Here is a 12,869-nt window from a genome sequence, read left to right on the forward strand (position 1 = left end):
AAAAGAAGAAAAGTGCAAAGTATAGCAAATAAACAGCAAAGCGAAAAACCCTAGCTCCAAATATCAACAGAATGTCAGAATATCCAAATGAATCTATCACCAGCAGGAAACGCAGACTATAAAGCTGCACCCAAAATGTGATAGGCATCCAAATAAAAATACAAATGTGTAAAGCTAAGCAGGCTGCAGCCAGAAAAGCAGAACCCAATCACCCAGTGAAAAGGTGTTTGTCCTGTGGCTCGGCAGAAAGAGAAGCCGACCACAGAACACAAACTGAAGGGATCAAATCATGGAGCATGACATTGCTACAGACAATCCCTCTCTCTTCCTCCTCCCTGACTTCTCTAGTTTTCCATTTCTGTTGTGTATTGGTAATTGTGGGTAACATGAGGCGGCCCATTCAGGTTGTACAGGTGGTCTGGCTCTGCCAGGACGGTATCCATACGTGCCGTCACAAGAAGGTTTGCTATATCTCGCAGCACAGTCTCAAGAGGACGGAAACAAACTCCATGTGGACGGCATGAGGGGCCAATATCCTGTAGTGGACAAGGGACAAATACCGCCACACCATGACCAGATCACATATTACCACCACATAGTGACTGAATACTACCATACTGAGCATTAATACAAAAACAGAATACTAATATTACCATTACTAATAGTGCCATTATTCACAGGAGCTCTGTGTATAGTATACAGTGTATAGTGTCAGTGTACAGATAACACACTGACTCACTGGTGATGTCTCTAGTTGAAGTCCTTCATCTCCACTTTTCCTCTTCATCCATTGCAGACCGCCATTACTTCTTCTTGCCAGGACTCGTCTCTGCATAAAATAACACAGTTATCTAGAGCAGCTTACAGAGCACATTCCCCAATATTTCCCCAACTTCTACACTACACCAGATGAAGAAAAAAAGTGATATAGTGCCGCCCTGCACAGTAACATGAACCCCCCACAGAAAACAGTATCCTCAAAAATAAAATACATTACAGCAGTAATAATATCCTTTAATTAGCCCCTACAGTAATAATGTCCCACATCCTACTCCCATTGTCTTCATCCTGCCCCCATTGTCTCCATCCTGCCCCCAAAGTCTCCATCCTGCCCCCATGTTTCCATTTGTCTCCATCCTGCCCCCAATGTCTCTCCATCCTGCCCCCAATGTCTCCCATTCTGCCCCCCATGTCTCCATTCTGCCCTCAATGTGTTTCCATTCTGCCTCCAATATGACTCCATTCTCCCCCAATGTGACTCGATTCTGCCCCCAATGTCTCCCATTCTGCCTCCATGTTTCCCATTCGATCCCCCCATGCCTCCATTCTGCCCTCAGTGTCCCTCACCCTGCCCCCACCCTGTGCGGTTTTGGTGATTTTTTTCCTCTAGAGACTTCTATGTGGAGCATAAAAAACGTCTGTAAGAAACTGCAGATACTTTTTTAAGTGCAGAATCAAAGCTTTTCTGTACTGTAAAAAACAATTAAAAACGCGGTTTCACATCTGCACCAAAATGCATCAAATAAGGGGGAAAAAGCCTAAAATAGTGCACCAAAGATGCAATAACCAGAGGAGATTGTTATTGTGTAGATTGGTGCACAGTATTTATGCTACGTGTGAACACTGCCTTACAGACACAAAAAAGCCAGATGTCATATAGTGAAACTACACAGAGATGAGAAAGTTCTGAAGGGTCCGACTGTGAATGAGGGAACAAAAAATAATCCACAGGTCCCAACTAGAGAAGAGCAGGACGCACAGATGATATTGCAGCAGCCCGGGCTAATCTAAAGCCGCGACAGGGCCTCCCGTCCAGCCACCAATTACCACTGACCTGGATGCTGGACCTGAGTCCCATGAGTCGATCCTCTCATCTCTAGCCCCAGCCGTCCTGGATACAGCAGACAGTCCCGGATTTAGGTCTATGCCCTGCAGTCCCGAGTTTCTGCTGAATGTCCCTCACTGCCACCGCCCCTCTGATAACTCTTCCTGCCGGGGGAGAAAGACATGGTAAATGGGCGTAGCTTGGGGTGTGGATAGGGGCGTGGTCAGACTACGCGTGCCGCATGGTTTCGCCCTCTTTCTAGTCCTCATAGGTTGGCGGTATGCTTGTACTGAGGAGATCTGGGATATCAGTGATTAGGTCCCATATTGTGCACTGTAAGGTCTGGAAAAGCTCCTTCTATCGGTCTCTGTAGCACCAGAGGAAGAACAGAGGGGAAAAGACAGGATTTTCTACATGTCGCGTTATGTAGATGTTCTGCAGATTTATCACAACCGTCCACAAGAAGAAACTGCCATCACAGAGCCGCCTTTAGCTGTTGGAAAAGTTTAAACTTAGTTTTGAATAGTTGCTATAGGCAACAGGGACCGTTTCTATTTACACTGGGTCACATGATGCTGGTGCTGGGTGATGTCATGTGACGGAATGTTGTGGGTGATGATGTCACAGAGGGCGTTGTGATGTCACCCTTGGGGTATATAAGGGGGCTCCATCCACCTGGAGCTCATATCTCATTGGCCATATCTTGGTGCTGAGATACCCCCTGGAGACAATGAGGATCGCCATATTGTTTCTGTGCTGTACCCTGTTCTACCCTGTGAATTACCATAGGCTGCCGGTGAGTACCTGTCTATTATTACATATGGAGGACGTTTAGAATCAGCTGCGGCAGGGGAAGGGGATGGGGAGGGGGGTCCTGTAAGAATTTACCTGCGGGAATAAGAGGTTATGGCAGGGAAAGGAGCTTAGGAAGTGACAGTCAGAGGGGATATAAGTGTGGGGTGACCCCTCTGACTCCCACATTCCTGCTTTGTCCTTGTAGTGATTAATGACTTTGGTGTTGTCCCTTATATATCACTTTGCAGTCACCAGTGATCGCTCCGCACTGTGATCCTAAACTACAGTCTCATTTACCTTTTTGCAAACGCCCAGAAGGGGAGGAGTGACATCACACCCATGTGAGCAGATCCCGCCCACTTTTACTGCAGTCGTAATGCGAGCTAGCTGTATTCTGTTTTCATGGAAATGTCAGCAGCTGCTCCCCCTAGTGTTTACAAGATGAAAACATCAAAAGAGTTAAAATATTTTTTTCAGATTTTATACCATTAAAACCTTTTTAAATATATATGTGTATTTATATATAAATATAAATACTTTACAATTTTACAATTGTAAAAAAATTGCTGACACTTTCCCTTTAAAAGATGTAAAGACGTTCTGCTTCATGTGCCATTGTGACCAATCACAGCACAGATTATATTTTTTAAACTTTTCTTGAAAAACTGAAGCTGCTCCGTGATTGGAAATCATGTGGAAGGGTTCTCTTTTAGACATTTAGTTAGGTCCAAAGTATCAGTGACATGATGGATAGAACTGTGCAATGATGTCACAGAGGGCTTTGTGATGTCACCCCTGGGTATATTAGAAGCCTCGGCCCATCTGCAGCTTGTATCTCATTGACCATACCTTGGTGCTGAGAGACCTCTGGAGATGATGAGTATCATCCTATCATTTCTGTGCTTTACGTTGCTCTACCCCCCACATTACAGTACACTGAGGGCGAGTATGTTCTCATCAATATGGAGGTCACAAGGATCAGCTAATGAGAATATCGCCTCTTGCAGGACTTCTCATACTGGACACGTGACCGTCCGTCATATGAAAGTCCAACTGTAAATAATATTCCATGGACCCTGGAGGTGAATCCCAAACTTCTTCCTGATCTTCTCAATGGGATATTTCTGAAAGTTGCTTGATAATGTATCCATCACTGTATAATAACAAGGGCTCTCTGTTTGACTGGATTGGGTATAAATATACAGGACTTTATTATGTTCTTTTCTTTATTATAGGATGACCCACTACCCGTGGATCTCAGGAGAAGCACCTATCAAGCTTCCATCAATCTTCCTCTTTGGCTCTTCCGTGACGCAGTTTTTGTTGCGGTGATGACACTACTGACAATACTAGAGTATTTGGCCTTAAGTCTTGTCCTGAGCAAGTGGGCAATGTCTGAACCTGGTGAAACAATCAGAAAACTCCTGAGAACAAAACTATTCTGAAGGAACAAAGTGCTTGTAAGGAGCCGATTTGCATCCCTCAGATTCAGGAGCAAGACTCCAGGAGAACACCTGTCCTGTCCAATGGCAAATGTTCTACTCCATCCATGGCTCCTGCACCGCAGGATGCGAAAAAGGTTCCTAGTTGCAACTATAAAGTGGCGTTCAGTGATATTGTCTGGGTCAGAACAATCCCTCACAACAATATAGGAAGAAGAGCTCGAAGTTCCACGGAACATAAAGAGAGGTTACTGATTTTTCAGAGAAGCCAACAACCCAGAATTCCAGAGCCAAGAGCACCAGAACCTAGAACACCAGAACCTACCATGTCAGAACCTAGTATGTCAGAACCTAGAATGCCAGAGCCTGAAATGCCTACAACACCTCCACCCAAAATCAAGAGGAGAAGATGTTTCCTTAGATGTCTTAGAGGCGAGGAAGATTGAGAAGGCAACTGCTTGAACTTTCCCATTGCTCGTGTTTTCATCACAGGTTAGTCCTATACATGCTGTCTGATGGGCACCATCTTACTACATACAATGCAGCATTGCACCTGAAATCGAATGGATATTTTGTCACACACTTGCACTTTAGCACCTTATCATATGGCGCATATATCTATGAACGCTTTGCTAAGTATCACTGTCTAGTATGTGCTTCTGATGATCCTATTTTAGGAAAACGTGTCGAGGTTTGGCATACTATGTACTTGAGTTTGGCGTACTATGTGCTTGTTGGTAAATTCTATTGCCATCTATAATCTACTAGATACTATAATGTCTCTGGTGGGATGACCCATGCCGAATTGTTGATAACTGACTATGAGCATTGTCCTCTATTTCTTATCTACTATGGTTACAGGTTGATGTGAAGAGAGCTGTGCCATTGGTAGCGATTTTTCTACTGATTTGTCAGTTATATTTATGTTAGTTTAGCAAATTTCAGCTTGTAGGGTCTAATGTTTAAGCATAGTGTATGTTCTGTGAGCTAAATTGTCATACTTATGCACTAGATAGATTATAAATTGTGATGCTTATGATAAAGATAGATTATTAGTTTAATCGGTGATTTTTTAAATATTTTTTAACATCAGGAGACTCAAGAATCGCATCTTACAGAAGACAAGAAGCCTAAATGCCGAAGGGTGATGACCTGTTGATGGCCCACAGCTGGAGGGTCATTACCTCTTGATGGCACAAAACTGGACAGAAGATAAAAACATTTGATCGCACACAGCCGGAGGGTGATGACCTATTGATGGCCATAGCCAGAAGGTCATTACCTGTTGATGGCACACAGCCGGACAGAGGATCATTACCTGTTGATGGCACACAGCCGGATGGTCATTACCTGTTCATGGCACACAGCTGGAGGGTGATGACCAGTTGATGTCGCACTGCCAGATGGTCATTACCTGTTGATGGCACACAGCCGGAGGGTGATGACCTATTGATGGCCATAGCCAGAGGGTCATTACCTGTTGATGGCGCACTGCCGGATGGTCATTACCTGTTGATGGCACACAGCCGGAGGGTGATGACCTATTGATGGCCATAGCCAGAGGGTCATTACCTGTTGATGGCGCACTGCCGGATGGTCATTACCTGTTGATGGCACACAGCTGGAGGGTGATGACCAGTTGATGTCGCACTGCCGGATGGTCATTACCTGTTGATGGCACACATCCGGACAGAGGATCATTACCTGTTGATGGCACACAGCCGGTCAGAGGATAAGATCTTTTGATTGCATACACCGGGTCCCTCCCTGATAGCAAGGAACCCTGGGGAATACTGGTCATCTTGATCCCCCACTGACTATATACTTGCTCCACCTCAGCCTACACCATCATGGAGGACACTTCCACCTGTGTCCACTGTAAGGTTGGACTTTCTTTTATAATTACAGCAGATTAATAAACATCATAAAGCTGTAAAACTATCGAGTAATTTATTATAAATTATTATAAAGAAATATAAAGTATAATAGATAGCTATAGAGGGCACATAAGACGACTAACTATTGAAAGCATGGTATCGCCTGATATATACTGTATATTCTAGATGGCGCTATTACACTAAATACATCACAACCTCCAGGGTGATATTACCGTAGAATGCGAGATCACTAATAATGGCCACAGATTATGAGAAAATGACCAGCTCCATAGTCCTGGAGTTATTGTGGCACTCCTGGGGTCTGGTTGCCACAATAATAGAAATATTACGTCTGAGAGCAAGTGGGAGGTTTCCTGGTCAGGAGCCCTAAGCATGCGACACCTCCTGCCCCAGTCCTGGGAGGGGAGGAATCTGCCCTATATAAGCTGGGTCTGGGGCGGGGTTAGAGAGTTCAGTTGAGTTCAGACACAGGTAAAGCTACAACTAGGAGCTCTGTAGGAGCAGGAGTTGAAGACCAGGGGCTGGAGCTAAGCGGAGCTCGCCCTGGCAGAAGAATACAAGAACCGGACACCGGAGTCCGAGGCTGCAAGGATCTTTAAGTCCAGCAGCAGAACCCAGCCGGCAGGGGATTCCAGGTCCTCTGGCCATAGAAGCCCGGAAGCTCGGTCACAAGCAATGGACCAGCACCGCCATTGTGGAGAGGACGCTATCAGGAGGCCCCAAGTCACCGGCCATACAGTTGAGCACCACACGGTACGCTCAGGGATGTGGGCTACTTCTACCCGCTTACAGCAAGGTAGCCAGGAATAGTGCAGATAGACGGGGAGGCCTACAACTCCACCTGGCCAGGGGAACTCCTGCCTGCTCACAGACTGACCAGGCCCCTTATGCTAGCCAGTACTCGCGGGAGGGTCTGCCTTAATATCATCAGTAAAGACCCTGAACTGCACTGCAAAGACTCTGAGTCGTTCCTGCTTTCTCACCGCATACAGCACTATTAGTACTGGGACTCCCATGTACCATCACTCCCATCATCCACATTAACTGCCCTGAGTCTATACTTCTCCCGTGGGGAGTCATTCCATCCTTTGCTGCGCACACAACACCAGCCTCAGCGGTCTGCCGCAGCGGCGGTCCCTACTGACCACAATCCACGGGTGGCGTAGTCGTACAATTATCATATAGCTTGCCTGCCACCGGTTTGACCACCCTGGGCACGGACTGGGCCATCAACACGGAGACTACCACCCCCAGCGATCCGGCTCCGGGTAATCCCACACACGTTCACATTAGGCCCAGGGGGTGCGTCATTATTATAAATGTCTCTAGTGTGAGGCAGGGACTGGACGAGTGTTGGAGGGAGGTATATTCCCCCAGGACGTCCTTTATGTATCCATGCTGCAGAATCTGCCGTATACTTCTGTTCTAGCAGTCAGACATTTCACTCTGCATATCACAGGCTCAACATTGTGTAAAACTACCACCGTATATAAGAGCACTCAGAATAAAAACTAGCGGCATGCCGTGCACTGCCCACGTCATGTGTACGGGATACAGGACCTGCAGGACCTGGTACGGCCATTATAGTTGATAGATTAATGATACCTGTGCAGATGAAGGGAAAAAAAATATGTGCAACAACAGGAGGAGAAAGTCTCAAAATGTAATTTGAAAAGTATAATAGAAAAATGGGAAACTTCTGGAGATGCAGATAAGTGGTACCAGGGCGAAACGTAAGTGTAGTCAGACAAGGGAAAAGTGCAAATGATCCAGCGTAAAGGTTTGTTTAGTAGAAAAAATATTAAAACTTAGCTTTTATTAGCCATATAAAACACTGCTCCACAAAGAATACAGCAAATGTGCAACTATCATAGCTTACAGACCTACGCGTTTCAACAAATCATGTCTTAATTATGGCCCTACTACTAGAATGACAAAAAGGCATATATATATATATATATATCCACGTGCCTGTATGACCTCCCTACAACGCCTGGGCATGCTCCTGATGAGGTTGCGGATGGTCTCCTGTGCGATCCCCTCCCAGACCTGGACTAAAGCATCTGCCAACTCCTGGACAGTCTGTGGTGCAACGTGACGTTGGCGGATGGAGCGAGACATGATGTCCCAGATGTGCTCAATCGGATTCAGGTCTGGGGAACGGGCGGGCCAGTCCATAGCTTCAATGCCTTACATAGTTAGTAATAGTAAAGCCGAATAAAGACTTGCGTCCATCAAGTTCGACCTGTTAGTTCTGTAATTGCTAAAGTTGATCCAGAGGAGGGCAAAAACCCCAAATGATTTAGCCAATCTTCAAAATTCCCTCCCGACTCTGAAACCAGCAGTCAGAATAAATCCCTGTATCAACCTACTATTTTATTTTATTTTTAAGTATATGCAGAAATCTGCCTGGTATCTAGAAATGCATCCAGTCCCCGCTTGAACTGGTTTAGTGAATCCGACATTACCGTCTCCTCACTCAGTGAATTCCATATTCTCACTGCTCTTACCGTAAAGAACCCCTTCCTATGCTGGTGCCTTCATCTTGCAGGAACTGCTGACACACTCCAGCCACATGAGGTCTGGCATTGTCCTGCATTAGGAGGAACCCAGGGCCAACCGCACCAGCATATGGTCTCACAAGGGGTCTGAGGATCTCATCTCGGTACCTAATGGAAGCCAGGCTACCTCTGGCGAGCACATGTAGGGCTGTGCGGCCCTCCAAAGAAATGCCACCCCACACCATTACTCACCCACTGCCAAACCGGTCATGCTGAAGGATGTCGCTCTCCACGGCGTCTCCAGACTCTGTCACGTCTGTCACATGTGCTCAGTGTGAATCTGCTTTCATCTGTGAAGAGCACAGGGCGCGAGTGGCGACTTTGCCAATCCTGGTGTTCTGTGGCAAATGCCAAGCGTCCTGCATGGTGTTGGGCTGTGAGCACAAACCCTATCTGTGGACGTCGGGCCCTCATACCACCCTCATGGAGTCGGTATCCAACCGTTTGTGCAGACACATGCACATTTGTGGCCTGCTGGAGGTCATTTTGCAGGGCTCTGGCAGTGCTCCTCCGGTTCCTCCTTGCACAAAGGTGGAGGTAGCGGTCCTGCTGCTGGGTTGTTGCCCTCCTACGGCCCCCTCCACATCTCCTGGTGTACTGGCCTGTCTCCTGGTAGAGCCTCCAGCCTCTGGACACAGCCAACCTTCTTGCCCCAGCTCGCATTGATGTGCCATCCTAGATGAGCTGCACTATCTGAGCAACTTCTGTGGGTTGTAGAGTCTGTCTCATGCTACCCCGAGTGTGAAAGCACAACCAACATTCAAAAGTGACCAAAACATCAGCCAGAAAGCATTGGTACTGAGATGTGGTCTGTGGTCCCCACCTGCAGAACCACTCCTTTATTGAGGGTGTCTTGATAATTGCCAATAATTTCCATCTATCTATCCCATTTGCACATCAGCATGTGAAATTCAGTGTCAATCAGTGTTGCTTCCTAAGTGGACAGTTTGATTTCACAGAAGTTTGATTTACTTGGGAGTTATATTCTGTTGTTTTAAGTGTTCCCTTTATTTTTGGAGCAGTGTATATAGATACATACAGTGAGTACGGAAAGTATTCAGACTCCTTTAAATTTTTCACTCTTTGTTTCATTGCAGCCATTTGATAAATTCTAAAAAGTTCATTTTTTTCTCATTAAAGTACACTCTGCACCCCATCTTGACTGAAAAAAACAGCAATGTAGAATTTTTTTGCAAATTTATTAAAAAAGAAAAACTGAAATATCACATGGTCATAAGTATTCAGATCCTTTACTCAGACACTCATATTTAAGTCACATGCTGTCCATTTCCTTGTGATCCTCCTTGAGATGGTTCTACTCCTTCAATGGAGTCCAAATGTGTTTAATTAAACTGATAGGACTTGATTTGGAAAGGCACACACCTGTCTATATAAGCCCCACAGCTCACAGTGCATGTCAGACCAAATGAGAATCATGAGCTCAAAGGAACTGCCCAAGGAGCTCAGAGACAGAATTGTGGCCTCCATAATCCTTAAATGGAAGAAGTTTGGGACCACCAGAAGTCTTCCTAGACCTGACCGTCCAGCCAAACTGAGCAATCGTGGGAGAAGAGCCTTGGTGAGAGAGGTAAAGAAGAACCCCAAGATCACTGTGGCTGAGCTCCAGAGATGCAGTAGGGAGATGGGAGAAAGTTCCACAAAGTCAACTATCACTGCAGCCCTCCACCAGTTGGGCCTTTATGGCAGAGTGGCCAGACGGAAGCCTCTCCTCAGTGCAAGACATATGAAAGCCCGCATAGAGTTTGCTCAAAAACACATGAAGGACTCCCAGACTATGAGAAATAAGATTCTCTGGTCTGATGAGACAAAGATAGAACTTTTTGGTGATAATTCTAAGTGGTATGTGTGGAGAAAAGCAGGCACTGCTCATCACCTGCCTAATACAATCCCAACAGTGAAACATGGTGGTGGCAGTTGTTAGAACCCTCCTGTTAGTTTTTCCTATTTTGTGGTCACGTGACCTTCTGCCTATTTATTCCAGCTCCGTCCTTCAGGGTTTGCTGGACTTCAGTGTTACTTTTACTCTTAATCTAGCCAGGTGCATTGTACCTACTGTATCTCTCTAGTTTGTTTGGTCCTTGGACCACTAAGTACTTTTGTCTGTTTGTCTTCTTCTGCTACTACTTCTGCCAGGAGGTGTCCAATTTTGTCCCAGTCCTTAGTTCTTTTAGGGACCCCTCCCTTTAATCTATAGGTCTGCGTTCAGACTAGCCGCGGACGAAGGAGGGTCTGTTCACAAGGAACAGGTTGCTCGCTGCATCGTAGGGAATCAGCTAAGTCCTATTGTATGGACAGATTTCCTCTCTTTCCTTAGTTCTTGTAGCAGATCATAACAGCAGTATCATGCTATGGGTGTGTTTTTCAGCTGCAGGGACAGGACAACTGGTTGCAATTGAAGGAAACATGAATGCGGCCAAGTACAGAGATATCCTGGATGAAAACCTCTTCCAGAGTGCTCTGCACCTCAGACTTGGCCAAAGGTTCACCTTCCAACAAGACAATGACCCTAAGCACACAGCTAAAATAACAAAGGAGTGGCTTCAGAACAACTATGTGACCATTCTTGACTGGCCCAGCCAGAGCCCTGACCTAAACCCAATTGAGCATCTTTGGAGAGACCTGAAAATGGCTGTCCACCAACGTTTACCATTCATCCTGATGGAACTGGAGAGGATCTGCAAGGAAGAATGGCAGAGGATCCCAAAATGCAGGTGTGAAAAACTTGTTGCATCATTTCCAAGAAGACTCATGGCTGTACTAGCCCAAAAGGGTGCTTCTACTCAATACTGAGCAAAGGGTCTGAATACTTATGCCCGTGTGATATTTCAGTTTTTCTTTTTTATTAAATTTGCAAAAATTTCTACATTTCTGTTTTCTTTCAGACAAGATGGGGTGCAGAGTGGACTTTAATGAGAAAAAAATGAACTTTTTAGAATTTACCAAATGGCTGCAATGAAACAAAGAGTGAAAAATTTAAAGGGGTCTGAATACTTTCCGTACCCAGTGTACATGCATGGAAATAAATGCAGAATTATATTTCTTAATACTGCAGTATCAGATCCTGCCTTGAATTTAACCCCTGTGGTATCCAATGTGAAAATCCACAGGGACTCCCGGTTCAGAAGTTTGCACTTATGATCCCCCCCTCGTGTGGATCTATATACCTTCTCTATCTCCATATATTTAAAGAATGAGGTGTCACCTTTATGAACTCTCGCAAAATGCCTCGATACTGCTGATGTATTTATGGCTTCCAAATTAATCGCGTCAGAAAGATGTCTTCTGATACGGACTTTCAGCGCACCTGTGGTACAACCCACATAGTGGACCTTACACAAGGTGCATTCTATAAGGTATATAACCCCTGATGAATTACAATTGAGGAAATCATGAATTTTATATTCTCTATCATTACTTAAGGACATAAAACTATCTGTTTTAACCGCGTGTAGACACGCTTTGCAGCGATTGGCTCCACATCTGAAGAAACCTTTTGTGCTGAGCCAATTTGGTTGTACAGTATTAGTCTCACTGGTGTATAAGCTAGGAGAAAGGATGGTTCCCAGAGCGGGCGCTTTCCTGGCTACAAAGCGGATGGCATTAGAAAGTAGGTTTTTTAGTTTCTTGTTCTGATATATAATAGGCAGAGGTGGATTAAGAGTAGCAAGGGCCCCGGGCAGTTTAGAAGGCGCGGGCCCCCTCCACACACCTGATTTATCACGTGACATGTCACATGATCCTCTGTGATAGATCATGTGATAGTTCATGGGAAATTAATTTGGCATAATATTAATTGTGCTGCCTCATCTGAGAGCAGCACAATATTGGGGCAGATACCCTGATTCCAGCGATGTGTCACTTTTTCAGCTGCTTGTTGTCATTTTGAGAAAATCACCGTTTTATCTGCTGCAGATCTAGCAGCTCTCTGAATGCTGCGCTCTGTATAGCTCCACCCACACCACTGATTGGCAGCTTTCTGCCCATGCTCAGTGTACACAGAAATCTACTGATCAGTGATGGGGGTGGGGTCCTACAGAACTTACTAGTCATCTAGTGATAATTACCTTCTGACAAATCAATGATTTTATCAAAACAACACTAAGCAGCCCAGTAAGTGACACATTACTGGAATCAGTGCCTCTAACCCTACATTATGCTGCTCTCAGATTAGGTGGCAAAAACCTGATGACAGATTCCCTTAAAGGAGCTGTAAAGACAAAAAAGTTTGTACTTTTTTTCATTGTTAATTCACATTAGACTGTATCTTTAACACTTTTGTCAGCAGGTCTTATTACAGACTCTGAATAGGGCAGCTCTCTCCCTCTCC

At 45.3% G+C, this 12,869-nt stretch overlaps 1 protein-coding gene across 1 annotated transcript in view; it reads right to left on the reverse strand.

Annotated features, from left to right (window-relative positions):
• LOC141224344 (uncharacterized) overlaps positions 1-12,869 on the reverse strand; it is an 859,055-nt gene that overhangs the window by 528,963 nt on the left and 317,223 nt on the right. The window lies entirely within an intron of this gene.

The sequence above is a fragment of the Phyllobates terribilis genome, unplaced genomic scaffold, assembly GCF_046119375.1.
Source record: "Phyllobates terribilis strain yellow unplaced genomic scaffold, ASM4611937v1 Scaffold_391__1_contigs__length_1789467, whole genome shotgun sequence".
Classification (NCBI taxonomy): Eukaryota; Metazoa; Chordata; class Amphibia; order Anura; family Dendrobatidae; genus Phyllobates; species Phyllobates terribilis.